This window comes from Acipenser ruthenus, chromosome 24 (genome assembly GCF_902713425.1).
Source record: "Acipenser ruthenus chromosome 24, fAciRut3.2 maternal haplotype, whole genome shotgun sequence".
Lineage (NCBI taxonomy): Eukaryota > Metazoa > Chordata > Actinopteri > Acipenseriformes > Acipenseridae > Acipenser > Acipenser ruthenus.
In genome coordinates, this window is record NC_081212.1 from 16,483,165 (window position 1) to 16,502,737 (window position 19,573).

Sequence of the window (19,573 nt, forward strand, 5' to 3'; positions counted from 1 at the left end):
CGCACAGGCAAAACCCATGCATATAATCCAGCCACAAAAGATGAAAATGAAACCCAGTATAAAAAAGAAAGGAGACCTTCTAACTTCACACACACTCACCTGTGGCTGTGCATCGTTAATTTTTTTTTTTTTTTTTTATTTATTTCTTAGCAGACGCCCTTATCCAGGGCGACTTACAATCGCAAGCAAATACAAATACATTCAAGTGTTACAATACAAGTCATACAATAAGAGCAAGAGTCATACAATAAGAGCAAGATTATTTATATATTATTAATAAATAATCATACAACCAGATTTGAACTAGCACTGCTCCTGCTGCTTAAAAAAGCCGTATTTCAAATTCAAGTACAAGGCAAGATTCAGTCCTATTTTTAACACTTAAAAAGTGGCAGCATTTAAATTTAAATGTTAAAAGCATATAAAATAATCAACAATTTTCTTGCAAAAAAAAAAGAATGCAAAAATAATCCACTGCTAATCTTATATATTTTGCTAAAGTATTTCGTCTTGCAAAATCAATTTTGATTATAAAATAAATCAAGAAATGATAAATAACTGGCAAAACTGCAAACAGAATGTATAATGAATGCAATAAATGCACAAACAGTCCTCAGCCTCCAGACTGCATTTTACTAACAGTTCATTATTTGAAGAGACCACAGAAGAGTTCTCTGAATCATGACAAGTGCCTGTGACAGCAATCCCAGCTCATTAACAGGAAGATTTTTGCCACTGTATTGCCCCGGGGGATTAAGAGGGAACGAAGCAGCTTGGTTCCAGTGTAATATGCTCACACACAGATACACAAATGAGTTACACCCCTAATCTCTGACCCCTAACTAGTAATACCGCAATGGGAAAACAATATGAAAGGGGACTAGTTTATTGCCATCAACAGTAAATCAAGATCAAATCGATTTCAATTGGGAGCTGGGCTGGCAGAACTTAAGCTGCCCCCCCTACTGAAATCTGAAATATAGCCCCTGTCCATGAGACCAGCGATTCTGACATTAGAGGAAGGAGTAAAATAGAATCAACAGGAGCAGAGGGAGTTAAGAAACTGGAGCTGGGAACAGGATCCAGTGTGAGACCGAACAATCACCACATATAGAGGATGAAAGCAAAACGTGGGGAAAGCTATAGCACATTGTAGAGTTCCTGAAGGGTGCTGATAGTGGAGAAAGAGGGGTTAGTAGCAACACAGAATACTATGTTAATCGTCATGAAATTCTGAAAAAACATACTGCGCTTTTGTAAGCTTAACTTAGCAATCAGTATCATTGCTGGAGTCCTCTATCCCACACACCTACCATGACATTACATCGGCATATGTAGCAAAATCTTAGCTGTTTTCAACAACTAAGTTCCAGGCTATGCTAGATGTAGTTCCTATTCTTAGGCTGGGTATCCCAGTACACTGTTTGTAGAAGCCACCTTCAAAAACGTCCAGGTTCTTAATCAACGCCAGCTGTGAATATGTGTGTGGAAGGGTGGGGGAAATCACTGACACCGGAGACAGAAAGTTTGGTTTCTAAACACCCCTTGGGTGCACTATTTATTTCTCGCCACCAGGTGGCACTGAGACACCGTTGTTACCAACGATGGTAAAGGTGTCTCAGTGCTCACCTATGGCGCACACGCCATTGCAATAAATCATAAGAAACAGAAGGCAAACGAAAACAAAAACAAATACTCAAAATCTACAAAATAAAGTACTGCACTCAGCAGCAAAACAAACCCCAACCGTCGCTAGCCGCACGGCCCGGGACTCCGTCCTACACTCCCACTGTTCCCTCGCTACGCTATATACTTTGGGGTTCTGCCCATTTATTTTCCCCGCTACACTTATTCTTTCTGTGCGCGGCGTCTTTGTTTTTCTTTTCAAGTCGCGCGCGGCTCTCTTCCAGCCCCGCTCTGTCCGTCCGTAGGGTCTCTGCTGGCCCATTCATTAAAATCTGGCAGACCTGAGGAAACAGTAGAGCATTATCTTATAGGGCCAACAATCACCCCAAGACCCGCCTCCCAGCCATTCAGAGAGAGGGAGAGTTCACACACATACTCTCCCACCTCCCCGTGTCACGGCCATGACTGACAGGCGGTTGTTGGACGACTGCTGCCCTCTTCCTGCAGCACTGTGAACACGCCAGCAGAGTCAGCACAGGTCTCCCCATGTTACATATCCTCCCCCTCAGAATGGCACCACCGGTCCATTCGAAAATCCTACAACCCCATGCCTTCCCGAGAGAAAAAATCTGCGTTTTGATGCAGTTTCCCTGCTCGGTGGACTACCCTGAAGGCATAGGGCTGCAGGGCCAAGTACCACCGCGTGATTCTGGCGTTGTTATCTTTCATCCGGTGAAGCCATGCTAAGGGGGCATGATCTGTAATCAGGGTGAAGTGTCGTCCCAGGAGGTAGTACCGGAGTGACTCGACTGCCCATTTTACCGCGAGACACTCCTTCTCGATGGTACTGTAGTTTTTCTCGCGGGGCAGGAGCTTCCTGCTGATATACAGGACCGGGTGCTCGCTTCCCCGTACCTCCTGAGACAACACTGCCCCGAGACCTGTCTCTGACGCATCCGTCTGCAGGGTGAACCTCCTGCCGAAATCAGGACTGCACAGCACTGGCTTGCTACACAGCCTACACTTCAAGGCGAGAAAGGCCCTCTGGCACGGCTCCGTCCACTGAACCGTATTTGGGGCAGCCTTCCGGGTGAGGTCTGTCAAGGGAGCAGCAAGCGTAGCGAAGCTCGGGATGAACTTCCTATAATAGCTCGCTAGTCCCAAGAAAGAGCGCACCTGGGTTTTGGTCGTAGGGACCGGCCAGTCAGCCAAGGCTTTCACCTTAGCAATCAGCGGTCTGATCTGGCCGCTCCCTACTCGATACCCCAAATACTCCGACTCACTCTTCCCAATGGCACATTTCTTTGGGTTAGCAGTGAGCCCAGCCTCCCGCAAGGATTGCAATACCGCTGCTACCTTACGCAGATGACCCGGCCAATCCTCACTGTGGATCACCACGTCATCTATGTAAGCAGCGGCGTACTGCTGATGGGGCTGCAAAATGCGATCCATCATCCGCTGGAAAGTGGCTGGTGCTCCGTGCAACCCAAAGGGCATGGTCCTGAATTGGTACAACCCGAAGGGAGTCGAAAACGCCGTTCTCTCTCTGGATTCCGGAGTCAGGGGTATCTGCCAGTACCCCTTCGTTAAATCCAGTGTCGTCATAAAGTGAGCCGTACCAAGACGCTCCAGCAATTCGATTTTTCATTAACTCGCCTGAAATCAATGCAAAATCGAGTTGATCCATCCGGCTTATCCACTAACACAATCGGACTGTTCCAGTCACTCTGGGACTCTTCTATTACACCCAGTCTAAGCATCTGATCAATCTCCGCTTTCACTACCTGCCTTTTACGCTCAGGTATGCGGTACGGCCTCTGGCGAACTGGCGCCCCCGGCTCAATCTCAATGTGATGATGGGCTACTCGAGTCTGCCCCGGGATGGGAGAAAACACGTCAGGAAACTCCGCCACTAGCGCCCGAGCCTGACATTTCTGTGTTGGTGTCAGATTTTCTGCAATCTGTACCGACCCTGTTTTCGCCAACACAGAAAGATCAGGTCCCAGGTCCGTGACGTCATCTGCTTACGCCACTAACAAAGCCTCCTGCTGTAACCACGGCTTCAACAGGTTGATATGGTAAATGTGCTTTTCTCTCCGTCGCTCCGGCTGGCAGATCTCATAATCCACCGCCCCAACCCGGCGTGTAACCTCAAACGGACCTTGCCAATTTGCCAGGAGTTTGGACTCTGAACTGGGTAACAATAGAAGCACCTTATCCCCCGGCTGAAACGTGCGTAACCGAGCCCCCCTGTTATATTGGGTCTCCTGTCTGTGCTGAGCCTGTTGCAAATTGTCGTGCGCCCACTTTCCCACCGACTCCAGACGTTTGCGCAGGTCCAACACATACCGGACAGTATTAGTCGAATTGTCCTGCTGTTCCTCCCACATCTCTCTAACCAGATCGAGTACACCCCGTGGTCTCCGTCCATACAACAACTCGAATGGCGAAAAACCGGTGGACGCCTGGGGTACCTCTCTGATAGCAAAGAGAAGGGGCGGAATCAGCTGGTCCCAGTAGCGCACGTCACTATCAATAAATCTGCGCAACATGTTCTTGAGGGTCTTATTAAATCGCTCCACAAGACCATCAGTCTGAGGGTGAAAAACCGAGGTCCTAATGGTCTTAATACCCAAAAGTTTACATGTTCCGCGGACTAGCCGAGACATAAAGTTGGTACCCTGGTCGGTCAGTATTTCTTTGGGGATTCCCACCCGGGAGAAAACCTTCACGAGCTCGTTGGCAACAGATTTAGCGGACGCAGATCGGAGGGAAATGGCCTCGGGATAACGCGTAGCGTAATCCAGAATAACCAATAGGTGTGTGTATCCTGCCGCACTCCTTTCTAACGGACCCACTATATCCACTCCAATACGCTCAAACGGAGCTTCCACTAGGGGCAATGGCACCAGTGGGGCGCGTGGGACGGCTCTAGGGCTAGCTTTCTGACACTCCCCACAGCGTTCGCAAAAACGTCTGACGTCACCATCCAGCCCCAGCCAATAGAACCGTGTCACGAGCCTCGCTTTAGTCTTGTCCCTTCCCAAATGACCAGACAGGGGAATAGCGTGAGCAAGCTGCAACAAATCCTCCTTAAAGGGCTGAGGAATGAGCAACTGATGACGCACTTCCCCGGTCTGGGGTAATTTATCAACACGGTACAGAAGGTCTCGATTGATTTCAAATTGAGGGTACGTGGCGGCGCGTCTGGGCTCGACCACCCGACCATTAACCACCGCTGCTTGGTCAAAGAGTCTGCCCAGCACGTCGTCACGCCCTTGCTCGAGTCGGAAGTCACGGGAGCGAGCTAAGAAATCAGCTCCCATGGCTTCCAACTCGGGGTCAGATCGGTCCCGAGCAGAGGCAGCCGAGCCAGACCCCTGCGCTGGCTCCGCGGTCTCCCCCCCAGACTCTTCACCAACCGCCCCCACTTGAAACTTCTCCGACCCCCTCCATTGCCAGCCCTCATTCTTAGCGATCCGACGCTCCCGTTTAGTTTTACGGGGTTTAAATTTATGACAAAACCACTCCGGATCACGAAAGGGAAAAATCTCTCCAATTACTTCCTCTTTCTTAGCCAATAAGGAGGACGGGGCTGTCAGGGCAGCTAACCAATCTTTAAACTGCTCACAGTCCCGTCCCAGAACTACCGGCACTGGCAATTGAGGACATAATCCTACCTGCACCTGCGTCACTTGCTGGCCAATCGTCATATTCACACTGATCTTGGGATAGGAGTGTACATCCCCATGAATACATTTAATATGCACCCGTCCCAGTATATGTTTATGCCCCGGTGAGATTAGGCTCTCCTGTACTAGAGACTGACCACACCCTGAATCCAGGAGAGCCTGGGTTTCTGCACCATCCACGGTCACAGGAATAACAAAACCCTTGTGCTGAAGTGACTGAGGTAATTGAACGTGCTTACCTGGTCGGCCGAGGTCACACTCCATCACCGGACAGTCCCGGGCGAGGTGGCCCACCTCCCTGCACGTCCAACACCTCGGTGGGCTAGTTTCTCTCCCCGAGGCTTCGACAACAGGTGGAAATACCGGAGCCATAACAGGGGCTCGCCGATAAGGTGTCCGCGCAAGACCCCGGTCCGACACCGCAGCAGCCCATGGGTAACCCCACCCTGCCCCAGTTCCCGGGCCGGGAGCCCCCGCCGACACCCCCCGACCAAATACTCGATTACCCCGTCCCCCCAGTCCCTTCGTCCTCTCCGGGGCCAGTTGAGGGAACGATCCGGTAGCCCCACTTCGTCCAGACAGTTTCGCTGGCGTTGGCTCCGCCGCCTGGTATTGCTCTGCCAACTCAACCGCCCGGTCCAAAGTGGCAGGGGCCTGCCGCTGTACCCATAGCCGAGGTTCCGGAGCCAAGCACTCCAGAAATCGCTCCACCACGATCACCTCCACCAACCTGGCTTTGGTGGTCGCGTCCGGGTTCAACCAGCCCAGAGCGTAATCCTTTAAGCGGTGGGCTATGGTTCTGGGATGCTCCTCCGCCGAAAACTGCGCCTCCCGGAACTTTCGCCGATATCCCTCTGGCGTGGCCCCCACCCGATTAAGGATGGCCGCTTTTAGGGTGGGGTAATCCATCATTTGTTCCGGGGACAGCGCCCTCGCGGCTGCCTGTGCCTCTCCCGTCAGCTGGGGTAAGAGGCAGGTAGCCCACTGTGCCTGGTCCCACCCGGCCGAGATCGCCATAGCCTCGAACACCTCCAGGTAGGCTTCAGGGCGATCATCAGCCGTCATTTTGGTGGGTCTCTGCAACCTGGGATCTGGACCTGCGGGTCTAGCAGCCCCCTGCACCGCAGCAGTGAGGGTCTGACGTAACAGGTCCATCATCGCCGCAAATTGTGTGGCATCCATGTTGGCACCTCCTGTGGTTGCACTGCTTTTAATGGGCAATGCCAGTGAATCCCACTCTGACACCACGTGTGGAAGGGTGGGGGAAATCACTGACACCGGAGACAGAAAGTTTGGTTTCTAAACACCCCTTGGGTGCACTATTTATTTCTCGCCACCAGGTGGCACTGAGACACCGTTGTTACCAACGATGGTAAAGGTGTCTCAGTGCTCACCTATGGCGCACACGCCATTGCAATAAATCATAAGAAACAGAAGGCAAACGAAAACAAAAACAAATACTCAAAATCTACAAAATAAAGTACTGCACTCAGCAGCAAAACAAACCCCAACCGTCGCTAGCCGCACGGCCCGGGACTCCGTCCTACACTCCCACTGTTCCCTCGCTACGCTATATACTTTGGGGTTCTGCCCATTTATTTTCCCCCGCTACACTTATTCTTTCTGTGCGCGGCGTCTTTGTTTTTCTTTTCAAGTCGCGCGCGGCTCTCTTCCAGCCTCGCTCTGTCCGTCCATAGGGTCTCTGCTGGCCCATTCATTAAAATCTGGCAGACCTGAGGAAACAGTAGAGCATTATCTTATAGGGCCAACAATCACCCCAAGACCCGCCTCCCAGCCATTCAGAGAGAGGGAGAGTTCACACACACACTCTCCCACCTCCCCGTGTCACGGCCATGACTGACAGGCGGTTGTTGGACGACTGCTGCCCTCTTCCTGCAGCACTGTGAACACGCCAGCAGAGTCAGCACAGGTCTCCCCCTGTTACAATGTGTTATTCTTAATATCACAGATAGGAATAGAGAAATTGAAAGGTAGTAATTTGAACATACAAGGAGCTTTAAAACTATAAGAAATAGGAGGCTGTGTGGTCCAGTGGTTAAAGAAAAGGGCTTGTAACTAGGAGGTCCCCGGTTCAAATCCCATCTCAGCCCCTGACTCATTGTGTGACCCTGAGCAAGTCACTTAACCTCCTTGTGCTCCGTCTTTCGGGTGAGATGTAATTGTAAGTGACTCTGCAGCTGCTGCATAGTTCACACACCCTAGTCTCTGTAAGTTGCCTTGGATAAAGGCATCTGCTAAATAAAATCTGCTAAATAAAGAAAGGGTAGAGTTAGAAGGGATATTGGAGCAGCTAATTGTGTTTCAAAATCTGTCAAATTGTATAGCTCATGATTTCAATGCATGCATGATCCTAAAATCAAATATATATATTGCTTTCAAAGTGCTTAACCAGTGTAAGGTAAACGGTAGATAAAGGCTTACACTTCTAATGGTCAGACATATTGTTACATTTGGGATCAGATAGCTGTACCAACATTTCTTCAGTTATAAGGTATTTAGGTTATTTGGAATTCTCAAGATCGATTATGATTTCTTTCATACTCTAAATGAGATGACTTACAACAAGCAACATAGCTCTTTACTGTTTCTTTTATCATTCTTATTAGGATCCTGTATCAACTGACCCATAGCATAAAAATGATTTGCAGTCAATAACTCTTCTTTGACTAATCCTAGATTGACACAGACTAGGGTCCTCTACTTTAGAAAGTAGATAGTGTTGAAACATAGCTGGCTGTATTTTCAAAGCATACTGTAGATATCAGCCCTGTTGCTGATGCTCATTCCAGAAACCAACTGTACCTGTAATAAAAATAATAATACCATTTACTTTTCTGGTCTTAAAACGTGTCTCTTGCGTATCATAACGATACCATCTAGAATTATGTCTCAGAAACTCTTGAACCATGAACAGCAGAGTCTTTGCATGTAGTCATTGTGTTATACAGATCCACCTTGAAAAATTAACCAGGACAGGTATGTGCAGGTATGTTCAGTCCACTGGCTGGTCCTTGTTTTTGTTTAGGGCAATTGCTGGTGTCATGATTTCCATTTCACGAGAGTAGATGTTAAAACTTCATGCTGATTTGAACTCGGCTCTCGCCAAGATAAGCACCAACTAAGACGTAGCTTTACAGTAAACTAATGTGATCCATATGTGTCTCCATCCATTTACGTTTCCTTCCATATGATGATGTAGATATCCTTCTGTCTGGTGTTAATGGCTGAAGTGTAATGCTGGCTCCAGGGATCAGCTTATTTTGCCTCCCTGGCGCATCAACACACACAACGGCTGCGATGCTGGCTCCGGGGAACAACCACAGTGCGGCCTCCCCAGTGCATCAGCATGACAACCATCTGGATTGAGCTAAGTATGGTACATCCTGGGGTCTTCAAGTGGGCACCTTCTATCCTCAGTGTTTCGTCGACTAGCCCAGGTGCCTCCGTCGTAGGTCTAGGTGGAGGTGAAGTGGGTACCGTAGCCGCTGGGGTGGTTAGCAGGAATGTCCATAGAATTGTTGACAGGGCAATTTCAGTAAATAAATTCACACAGTTCACTTAAGTTTGCCCTTACAGCTTCATCAAATTGGCATGAAACCACTTGTGTACTCCCTTTTTCCCGTCTATGTTACGTTATACAGAGAGGAGCTGAGCTTATCTGTAATGTAGAACGAGCCTCCCATCTGTTTCATAAATTATGTTTTGGAGCAGCATATTCTAGTATAATGGCCCGATCTCCAACTTGTCAGTTGTTTTCTTTAACTGGTTTGTCAAAGTTTTCCCTAGATGTTGCGCAACTGTTCTGTACACTTCTGTTCTGTAGCCTGATCTGTCCCTATTCTGTCACTTTAGGGAGTGTTTAATATCAATCCACAGGTGCTCAGACAGCTTCCTTTGTTCTCCTGTCATATCCTCAAAGGGGATGAATTTGGTGACTAAGGATGGTGTAGATTGTATAGCCATCGCTATCAGTGGAATGAATTTATCCCAATCTTTTCCATTCAGAGCTGCATATTGTAACGACCCAGGCATTTGTGCTGCAAAATGACTTGTTGACTGTCCCGTTTGTTGTCCTTTATGTTTGTTTTACATGTTGTACTGTTTTGCTGTGCCATGCCACTAGCTAACGGGGGGAGGGGGGGTTGCTTGTCAGTCCGGGCTCACCAATCTTGGACAATCAAAGAGTGACAAGGAGATTTTATTATTTTATTTTACTTTGGCGTGGTCCAAGGCAGACAGTGGTCCGTATTTGTTTACTGTGTTAACAACTTGTTGACTCGTACTACCTGTGTGGAGTCTGCTTTAATTCACACGCAATGCTACAATATTTTCTGAGCATTGTTTTAATTTGCTCATTTGCTCTTTTGACTTGCCCAGACGACTGTGTGTGATAGGGAATGTGAAATTGCAGTTTTATCCCTAACATTCTTAGGCATTGTTACATTACTTGGGGACCTTTAGCAGATTGAATAGAAAAAGGTAGGCCCCATCCTGTAAATACTTGCTCAGTTAATATCTTAGCCGTATTTAGAGCTGTGTTATTTTTCATAAGGAAGCACTTCTATCAATTTTGAAAAGAGTCATAGTCAAAATGTATACTTGTTACCTCAGCTTGTATTTGGTAAGGGTCTGTGGCAATGTGCCCTGCCCCTGTGTGCATATTATGTGTTGTATGTTGCGTGCGTGTGTTAATGTTGGTGTATAGATTGGTACACGGGATATAAACGGGTCTGTGTTTCACATGTGATTTAAAAAGTGTAGATTTGTATTTAGGCAGGAGGAGGACACAAATCACTTCACGTGCTGGTTAAATGTAATATGTGAGCACGGGGTTGCACAGAATTAATTCACGTGCTGGGATTCAAGTGAATAATTAATTAGTAATTGAATCCCAGCACAACAGTATATATAGATGCACATTTCATTCAGTCAGGGTTGGGTGTTCGGTGAGTGGAGAACGGGAGAGAGAGAGAAGGAGAAGGAGAAAAGTAAATATAAGTAAATAATAAGTAAATAATAAGTATTTTCACTTTTGTTTGTCTTTTTATTTTGGCTCGAGTGCCGTGTCCTGTTTTGTGTTTGTCTGTTCAAACCTTTTATTTTCTGTTCTGTTTATTAAATGCTGAGCGAAAGCATTCACTCAGCTTCACCAAACCACACCTCTCTGTCTGTTTATTTCCTGCTTCTGGTCTGACGCCACCCACTCCGGCCGTCTTTGTGACAGGGTCAAACAAAATCAATTCGTAAAGCGTTCCACGGACCTGTTCGTTTCTGCAGTCTTAGTGGAGCGTTGTTCCTGTAGGAAGTGGGCTTATTATGTGTGCATGCTTATACAGTTATCACAGTAATTGTGTATTTGCTTTCGCATTTCCGGCCACCAGCCTGCAGCTTTTAATCTTTACATTGTTTTATCGGTACTTATGTACCACCCAGGCTGGCTCTGATTTCAGTTATTTTTGTTATGTTCGGATTTGGAGTATGAGATCTGTTTGAATTTAGACAGTGGGTTCTCATTTTCAAATTCCCACTAATTCTCTTTTGCGGTTTCAATTGCCTGCTTAAAGTGTTCATCTTTAGACTGCTATGTCCAGTCTGGTTGTGCCCGATGTCATACATTCAGAAACCGCAGCACCAGGGACGGTTTCACTGGAGGGCTGATGGAATGTCCATGGGTCCCCTCCTCGAGTGCCCTGTTTCACAAGCAGTAGCGTTAGAGGAAGCAAATAGAGAGGATTTGTAGTGAGCTTTGACTTTGAGGACATATTGTGGGGAGGGGAGGGTTAAAGCAAGGAGTGTAGTGTAGTGCAGTGGAGGAGGTCAGTATGTATAAGCAGGGAGCCATCTGAAGAGGTGAAGGAGTGAAAGAGCCAGAAGGGAAGAAATGCAGTGAGGGAATTACACACCTGTGATGAAAAGTCAGATAAGAGGTCAAGGGGGTGTTGGAGAGAACATTTCGAAAGCATGTGCTACAACAGCCAGCTCAGCTTACTGTGCCGATTTAACATTGCAAGAACAAGAGATGGAGGTGCATTCAGAAAGAAGATTGTGGATGTACAGGCTGAAAAACACAAAGGGGTGCTCTATCCTTGTAGATGCACGGCCCATCTGTAAAAACCTGTATGCACTCAGAAATGTCTATGTGAGTGCCAGGGAAAGAGAGCAAAAGGGGGGTGAATTATGAACAAGGGTGTCCATTATATAGCAGACTGTGGGCTGCTGGAGACAGGGAGGATGCAGTAAAACGAGAGAACAATGTAAAACGAGAGAATAATAAAACAAAAAAACAATGAGTAAACTGTGTATTCAAGACATTTCCGTCATTAATCCTGTCTGAAAGGAGAAAAGAGGTCAGTTAATGGCTTGAGTGTAAGACGTGAGGTCAGCCCTGAAGATTGGTCAAATGTTTAATCACCCAGAAGGTAGTGAGCAGATGCTTCTCACAAGTTTAGCGCCATTGGTGAGAGCATTTAGGATGCAAATGTGTTAGGGTGTGTATTACTGTGTACCTACTGAGAGAGCATGGCTAAAAGAGGAGGAAGGGGCTTGGCGGATCAGGATTAGCTAGGACAGGAGCTTTTGTTAGATCTTGATTAAGAGACTCAACCGCCTTGGTGTGAGTCAGTCCATTGACATGAAGCGTCCTTCTTTAGAAGGACATACAATGGTGCTGCAATATGTGCAAAATTAAGAATACATTTCCGAGAATAATTGGCCCAAGAAGGATGGCAGTGTGGGTATACTCGAGAGTGTAGGTCAGTGTTAACTTTCTCCTGTATGTATGGTGCAGCCTCCCGTGGGATGGAGTATTGCTTCTGTGGCAGAGGATCTGTAAGGTGAACGGTAGAGGTGATCATTAGTAAGATCAATAACGCTTCCTCCTTTAGCTAACACATCTTAGCCTAAGATGTCACTCCCATCAGGGAGTGCTGTAAGGGTGAAGCAATGTTCCAATTTTAATGGCCCAAGCTACAGGTAGTGGCTTAGATAGGGTCGATTTTACATCTGTGCCTGTGAACGTTTCAATGTGTTGACCTGATATAATCATTTAAATTTTTTTAACTATTGAAACTCAAACCTAGTTCAGCAGCCACAGTAAAGCCAAAATGGACTTCCTGCTGAATACTGAGCTGATGTTTACACATTAAACAGCTTTTTAAACTAATTTTAACACTGCTTAGCAATGGTGAGTACTAAGTGTTACCAGCAGTCGTTTGATTTTCAGAAAGAGCGGGTTAAGCCAGAGAGGTATTTACAAGCTCACAGATCCGCCTTGAGGAATGTTCATAAACTTGAAGCTGTTCTTCTGTATAGTTAAGCTTGTTGCCAAGGTTAAAAACAAAAAGAGGATTCTGCAGCACATCAATATTTCTGTGGGGTGGATTCTGCAATTTGCAGGGTGATATGTGATCACGTTTTTCACTGGGGGCTAATCTATGAAGTGTCATACAGTGAATGATGGATATTTGTTGCACTGTATCAACAGTTCTGTGTCTAATGCTTATTTTGCCAGAAGATTAAAAAACTCCTGGTAAAAAAATAACTCTGTTGCTAGTTTTCTTACTAAGAAAATGCAACTATAAAATTACAATGTATCTTGTTTTCTTGAATGTGATCTTGAATAGTTATACATGAATAGACAAATAGTTTTGTCCTCCATGGAAATTACTGTGCAGACGCTCCCTCTAGTGGGTAGTGGCTTCAGACTTTCTAAAATATGTGTCAATCTTTTTTATTCTATTTATTTTACTGTTTTAGAAAAATAACCACCTGATAATGACATTTGTGTCTCAAAATCTCTTTTTTAGCACTAAGTAACTTAACAGAAAGACTACCCTTACCAATTATATAGTTGCATTTCGCATTTCGAAAAAATAGACATTTTTGTATCTTGTTACCAAGCTTATTGTTTTTATGTAAAGCAATCAAATACAAATAAGTTAAAATATTGTATAATACAGATTACATGCTTCTAACAGTGGATAGCCTATTTAACTATTTCCATATCTCAGACATACATACATGACCTAATAGACTGCATTGTAAGGTGGAATATACAGATAATATGCTTGTCATACATTGTTAGAAATACTGTAATCTATGCTATAGAGTTGCATGACTGTCATTTAGACTGCTTAAAAAACATACCAATAACATACTTTTATCTGAAATGGTTCAGTGCTGAAATGCAAGTCCTCCAATTATAATGCTTATAGTACAGAAGTCAAATTCTTGGACAGCATTTGGTGATGAAGTAAAACATTGGAAAAAAGAGTGGGAATAGCTCAAAGACACAGGTGAGGACAGCAGAAGTGAAAATGTGGTTAGCACTCGTGGCCTTTTGCCCCGTAATTCAAGGATAGTCTGAGCTGACTCTTGTCCATCTAGGTGTGAAACGTGTTGTCTTTCCCCCATTTGAAAAAGCTAAACTATTCTCTTCTCATCTTCTTGTGATAGCTTTCTTTGCTTGATCAGATGTCTGAACACAATGCCTGTTAAATCCTGGCATGACAACAATTAAAAAGTGTACTTATTACACTTGGGCAGCAGTGTGGAGTAGTGGTTAGGGCTCTGGACTCTTGACCGGAGGGTTGTGGGCTCAATCCCCAGTGGGGACACTGCTGCTGTACCCTTGAGCAAGGTACTTTACCTAGATTGCTCCAGTAAAAACCCAACTGTAAAATGGGTAATTGTATGTAAAAATAATGTGATATCTTGTAACAATTGTAAGTCGCCCTGGATAAGGGCGTCTGCTAAGAAATAAATAATAATAATAATAATAATAATAATAATAATAATATTAGAAATGTTCTCTCTCATGTTCATATGGTGGACATAATGCAAAATCTTCATATAGAAATGCCTCCTGCTATCCTTAATAGCTTGATATATTTAAATATTACCAACAGGTGGCAGTACAGTCCTAAAACTCAGTACCGGGAAACCAAAAACACAGTAATTGACTCCCTCTGGTTTGACTTGAGGAGAGGCGTTTACTAGGAAGTATTTAGGGGAGGTACATTATTTTACAGAAGATGTTTATCAGCAACTGAAAAACCCTGTACATTGTGAACCAAAAAATGTGATGACTGCAGATTTCATGCATACCCCTAGATTCTATATTCTTCAACAAAATGGAATGCAATGTAAGCAAATTGTTCCTGGTTGTGGGGTCCCACAGAAAGATGTAGATCATATTTTACAGCCATTAGTTCCTTTCATTATTTTTTACATCTCAGCAGTGAGTTAGCTATGGTTATAGTATGCATTTACCAGTTTACCATGGTTTGCCATGTTTTCAATATGCTTTACCATACCTCTTTTTGCTTTACAATGCTTACCTACAGTATGCCTTACCATCACTATGTCTTATTACTCTTTTACTATGGTAAACTTTTATATCCCTTACAATCATAGAGATGAATGGCATAAACAAACTGAGAAACAAAACTACTGAATTTATTTAGTAACTGTCTAGTTTGAAACCGTTTTATACTGTATGTAAACCAATCATATGCTATAAAACAAGAGAATTTCACGAGCAAGAAATGTTTGCTAATTTCGCGTTTATTAAAAATCCGCAAAATTAATGTGTAAAATATGAAATATATTATTCCTACATGTGCCGTACATTAAAAGAAAAAGAAGCACAAACATTTATTGCAGCAAAAATTGACCTTGAAGGCCAATATTGAAATTGAGTTGCTGCAAAAATATCCTGTTTTACAGTACTTTACTTTCCCCTGAAGAAGCTCACATCGCAAATGGAAGACGCTTTTTCTTTTCTCCTACTTTAACCCAGTTTTGTGTTGAAATAAAATGCAAATAATGTAGAGATGTCTTTCGATTTACTTGATTTTCCTTTTGTCAACAAGTGAAAATGAAACAAGCTTCTGTTCAGAAATGCATATACAGTCCCAGTAATTTACCTCCATCCTAACTTGGTTTGAGTCACTGATGTGCTTAATTATTTCATTTTTCCAGACCTGACCAAGAAGACAGAAAATAAACATCAACAACACATATCACACTCGTATCATCCTTTATAAGTCACATCCCCATTGGAACCTATTAGCTGCAAATACACTTTTAATTTCTCTGAGAGTGTAAACCACAACAGAATAGACGTATGCATATGATATATTTATACTTATTTATCGTGTACTCTTTGTATGACAGACCTGACCCACCCAAGCTTGGGGGCCTAACATAGCAAAGAGAGTGTGAGAAATACACTCTTAACTTGATTAGAGGCAGCCACCAAACACAAAGAAACATGCATTTAAACATAATGCATCATCAAGGCAGTTATCTCCAAGTTTACTAAAAACAATCAAACATGATGTAAAACAGCGGTCTATTACATCATGTATGTGCTTGAAGTCATGCTGGGATACCAAGCACTTTCTGTACATGTTCCAGGACCTGGGAACAATGTAACTAAAAGCTTGTTTACCAGTTTCTGTGTGTACCTTGGGGACTGCAAATTGTTAACAAATCATTCAGATAACATTGTGGAATGGCTTTGTAGACAAAAACATAGCAGTGCTTCATTCTACATTACCAGCCAGACAGTTTATACAGATCCCAGTGATGGGTAGAATATTTTGAATTACTAACATACCTTTAAGTACCATGGTAAATAGATCTATATTTTTTCAAAATTGAGGATGAAGTTAAATGATGTCCCCTTTATCAATTGATGCCATACAAGTTCAAGAAATGAACCTTGTTCTGTTTGTAAAGAGAAGAAAAATGTTAATCTAAAACAGAAACACAGTTTAACTTAAGAGTATAAATGTGTGCTTTAAAACTCAGGCGATCAAGGCAAAAACCCAGTACTTGTAGTTGCTGACTAATTCTATGAGACCCACACATGTTTTAGATTAGTACATTTAGTAAATACCATTATTTTGTTGAATGTATTTGTTGCTGGCCAAGTCCAGAGTAGAGTTACTGGTATAAACAATCACTGTATAATGCTTCGTGCTATGCTCAATAATACTGTCTTTTAGCACTGGGCGTCTCCTAAGTCAGTTAGTGGGTTTGTAGTAACTGCTTGGTACCTACATTAGAATTCAAATCCAGACCTCAATTTTAAAAGGCTAGTCCATTAACCCGCTGCACCACCGAGCTTCAGTTGATCCAGTTACTGTGTTGGATCAATAAAACAGAAATCTGCTGTTCAAGCCCTTTGCTGTGTATCTGATAGACGCTGCAACAGTAAATTATAAGTGCAAAATGCATAATGACTCATTAATAATGCATTCTGCAGTAGTGGCAAAGAGCTGGAGATATATTTGTAAGATCTTTCAGATTAGCAGGAATCGCAAATCAAGTGTTGGCTGTTGTAAATGGTTGCTGGCATTAAAGATTTCGATGCAGGTTTGTGTCTTCTGAGGCTACCTCTAATGGCTTCTCATGTACTCGTTGTGTCAGGCTTATGAGTCGGCTCTGTCATAAAAAGATACTGTGGAAGATATAAACAATGTAAATAAACATTTATTTTGCTACCTTTGTCAAACCTCTAAATCAAAAGTGTCACATTTTGAATTCAAAGAGCCATCCGTTGGTCAGCCATGATGTGCACAGTTAAAAGTTGATAATTATTACAATACTTGTGAAAGGATTTTGAAGAGGCTATGTAACATTTTTGATTCTTGCTGTTTATTTATTGGAGTGCCCAATTATTTTACCCACGATTTTCTCCCCAATTATGTTCCCTCATCTCAGCAATTCCTGGTGTACAGAGGGTCAGTGGGTGTCCTCCAATACCCCGACCAAGTCAACTGCCTCTTTACCAGCCTTTTCAGGACTGATGCTGTTTATTTCAAATGAATTAGGGTGAGACACCACACAATTAAAAGTGTAGTTATTATTAATACTTTCTAATAAGGATGTGACTTATGGTAAAAATCAAGTATTATAGAAAAATGTGGCTTTTTATAAAAAACACATAATAAAGCTTTTTAGTCAAGTAGACAGGTGAGACCTAATGACTGAAAGCGGAAGAGCTGGGACAGTGACTGGTAAAAAGGAAATTCTGTCCTTCTTGCTCGTTCAATGGGTCCCTATTGTTTGTGGCTGTGAAGATACCATTGTGTCAGATGAACCATCAATTTCAGGTAACCCATCCCAGTCCTTTTGTATACTGGTAAGAAAAAAATATTTGTATTTTAAAAGTGAATTGTTCTTTACACTGTAAACTGTAAATGTGGAGCGAATAAAAATGTTAGGTAACAGCAAACTCATAAACCTGACGGAACTAGAAGCTAGAATTAGGAAAATAAAATGTCTAGGGACAAAACCTTGAATGCATTCAGGTCATAGTTTTCAGTATGTATTAACATACTAATTATAATACTACAACATGGAGATCTACTATTATTTAATGTGTGAACAGCTTAATGTGTCATTTCCACCAAGTGTGACTGATGTGGTATAAATTTGCAGAAGTCAATTACATGTTAATGGTCTTTAACAGAAAATAATTGTGTAGTTGCTTGAAAGAGTAGTTACTTGAGAAACATAATTGAAAGTAAAAATACTTTACATGACCATTTCTAATGTAGCATACATTTACACAGAAAACTATCACGTAACCTTATAATTTATAAATTCTGTAAGATTAATAACAAATGCACTTACTCAATGGTAAGCAGTCTTGTGTTCCTTTGGAAATCATCCAATAGCGCATATTCCACACCAGAAATATACTTTAACAGTTTAAGTGTGCCTTTGTTAGCACATATTATAGATTGCACAGGGTTATCTCTATTGTGGGTATGCAGTGTTCAGAGATTTAACTTGCAGCCCACCTAAATGTAATGAGTTCCCCCTATGGGATAACTGTACACTGGTGACCAATAATGGATTTATTGTTGTTTGTAGCAATCTGTTTTATTTTTATTTAGTGCCCACTTATTTTACCCCCGATTTTCGATCCCTTGTAGAATGTCCAATGAAGTTCCATCATCACAGAAAATCCCCACAACAGCTCAGGAGAGGTGGTCAGTTGGCCCTGCCTTTATTACTCACTCTACTCACCACATGGCTGTGCTTTTACCAGGAGAGCCAGGAAACATTTTCAAGCAATAGCTGCTATATAGTCCAAATATATATATATATATATATATATATATATATATATATATATACACAGACGTGCTCAAATTTGTTGGTACCCCTCCACAAAAAACGAAGAATGCACAATTTTCTCTCAAATAACTTGAAACTGACAAAAGTAATTGGCATCCACCATTGTTTATTCCATATTTAATAGAAATCAGACTTTGCTTTTGATTTTTTATTCAACATAATATTGTAAATAATAAAACAAATGAAAATGGCATGGACAAATATGATGGGACCGCTAACCTAATATTTTGTTGCACAACCTTTAGAGGCAATCACTGCAATCAAACGTTTTCTGTAGCTCTCAATGAGACTTCTGCACCTGTTAACAGGTAGTTTGGCCCACTCTTCCTGAGCAAACTGCTCCAGCTGTCTCAGGTTTGATGGGTGCCTTCTCCAGAATGCAAGTTTCAGCTCTTTCCATAGATGTTCGATAGGATTCAGATCAGGACTCATAGAAGGCCACTTCAGAATAGTCCAATGTTTTGTTCTTATCCATTCTTGGGTGCTTTTAGCTGTGTGTTTTGGGTCATTATCCTGTTGAAGGACCCATGACCTGCGACTGAGACAGAGCTTTCTGACACTGGGCAGTACGTTTCGCTCCAGAATGCCTTGATAGTCTTGAGATTTCATTGTGCCCTGCACAGATTCAAGGCACCCTGTGCCAGGCACAGCAAAGCAGCCCCAAAACATAACCGAGCCTCCTCCATGTTTCACTGTAGGTATGGTGTTCTTTTCTTTGAAAGCTTCATTTTTTCGTCTGTGAACATAGAGCTGATGTGACTTGCCAAAAAGCTCCAGTTTTGACTCATCTGTTCAAAGGACATTCTCCCAGGATTGTGGCTTGTCAATATGCATTTTAGCAAATTCCAGTCTGGCTTTTTTATGTTTTTCTTTCAAAAGTGGAGTCCTCCTGGGTCTTCTTCCATGGAGCCCACTTTCGCTCAAAAAGCGACGGATGGGGCGATCAGAAACTGACGTACCTTCACCTTGGAGTTCAGCTTGTATCTCTTTGGCAGTTATCCTTGGTTCTTTTTCTACCATTCGCACTATCCTTCTGTTCACTCTGGTGTCGATTTTCCTCTTGTGGCCGCGCCCAGGGA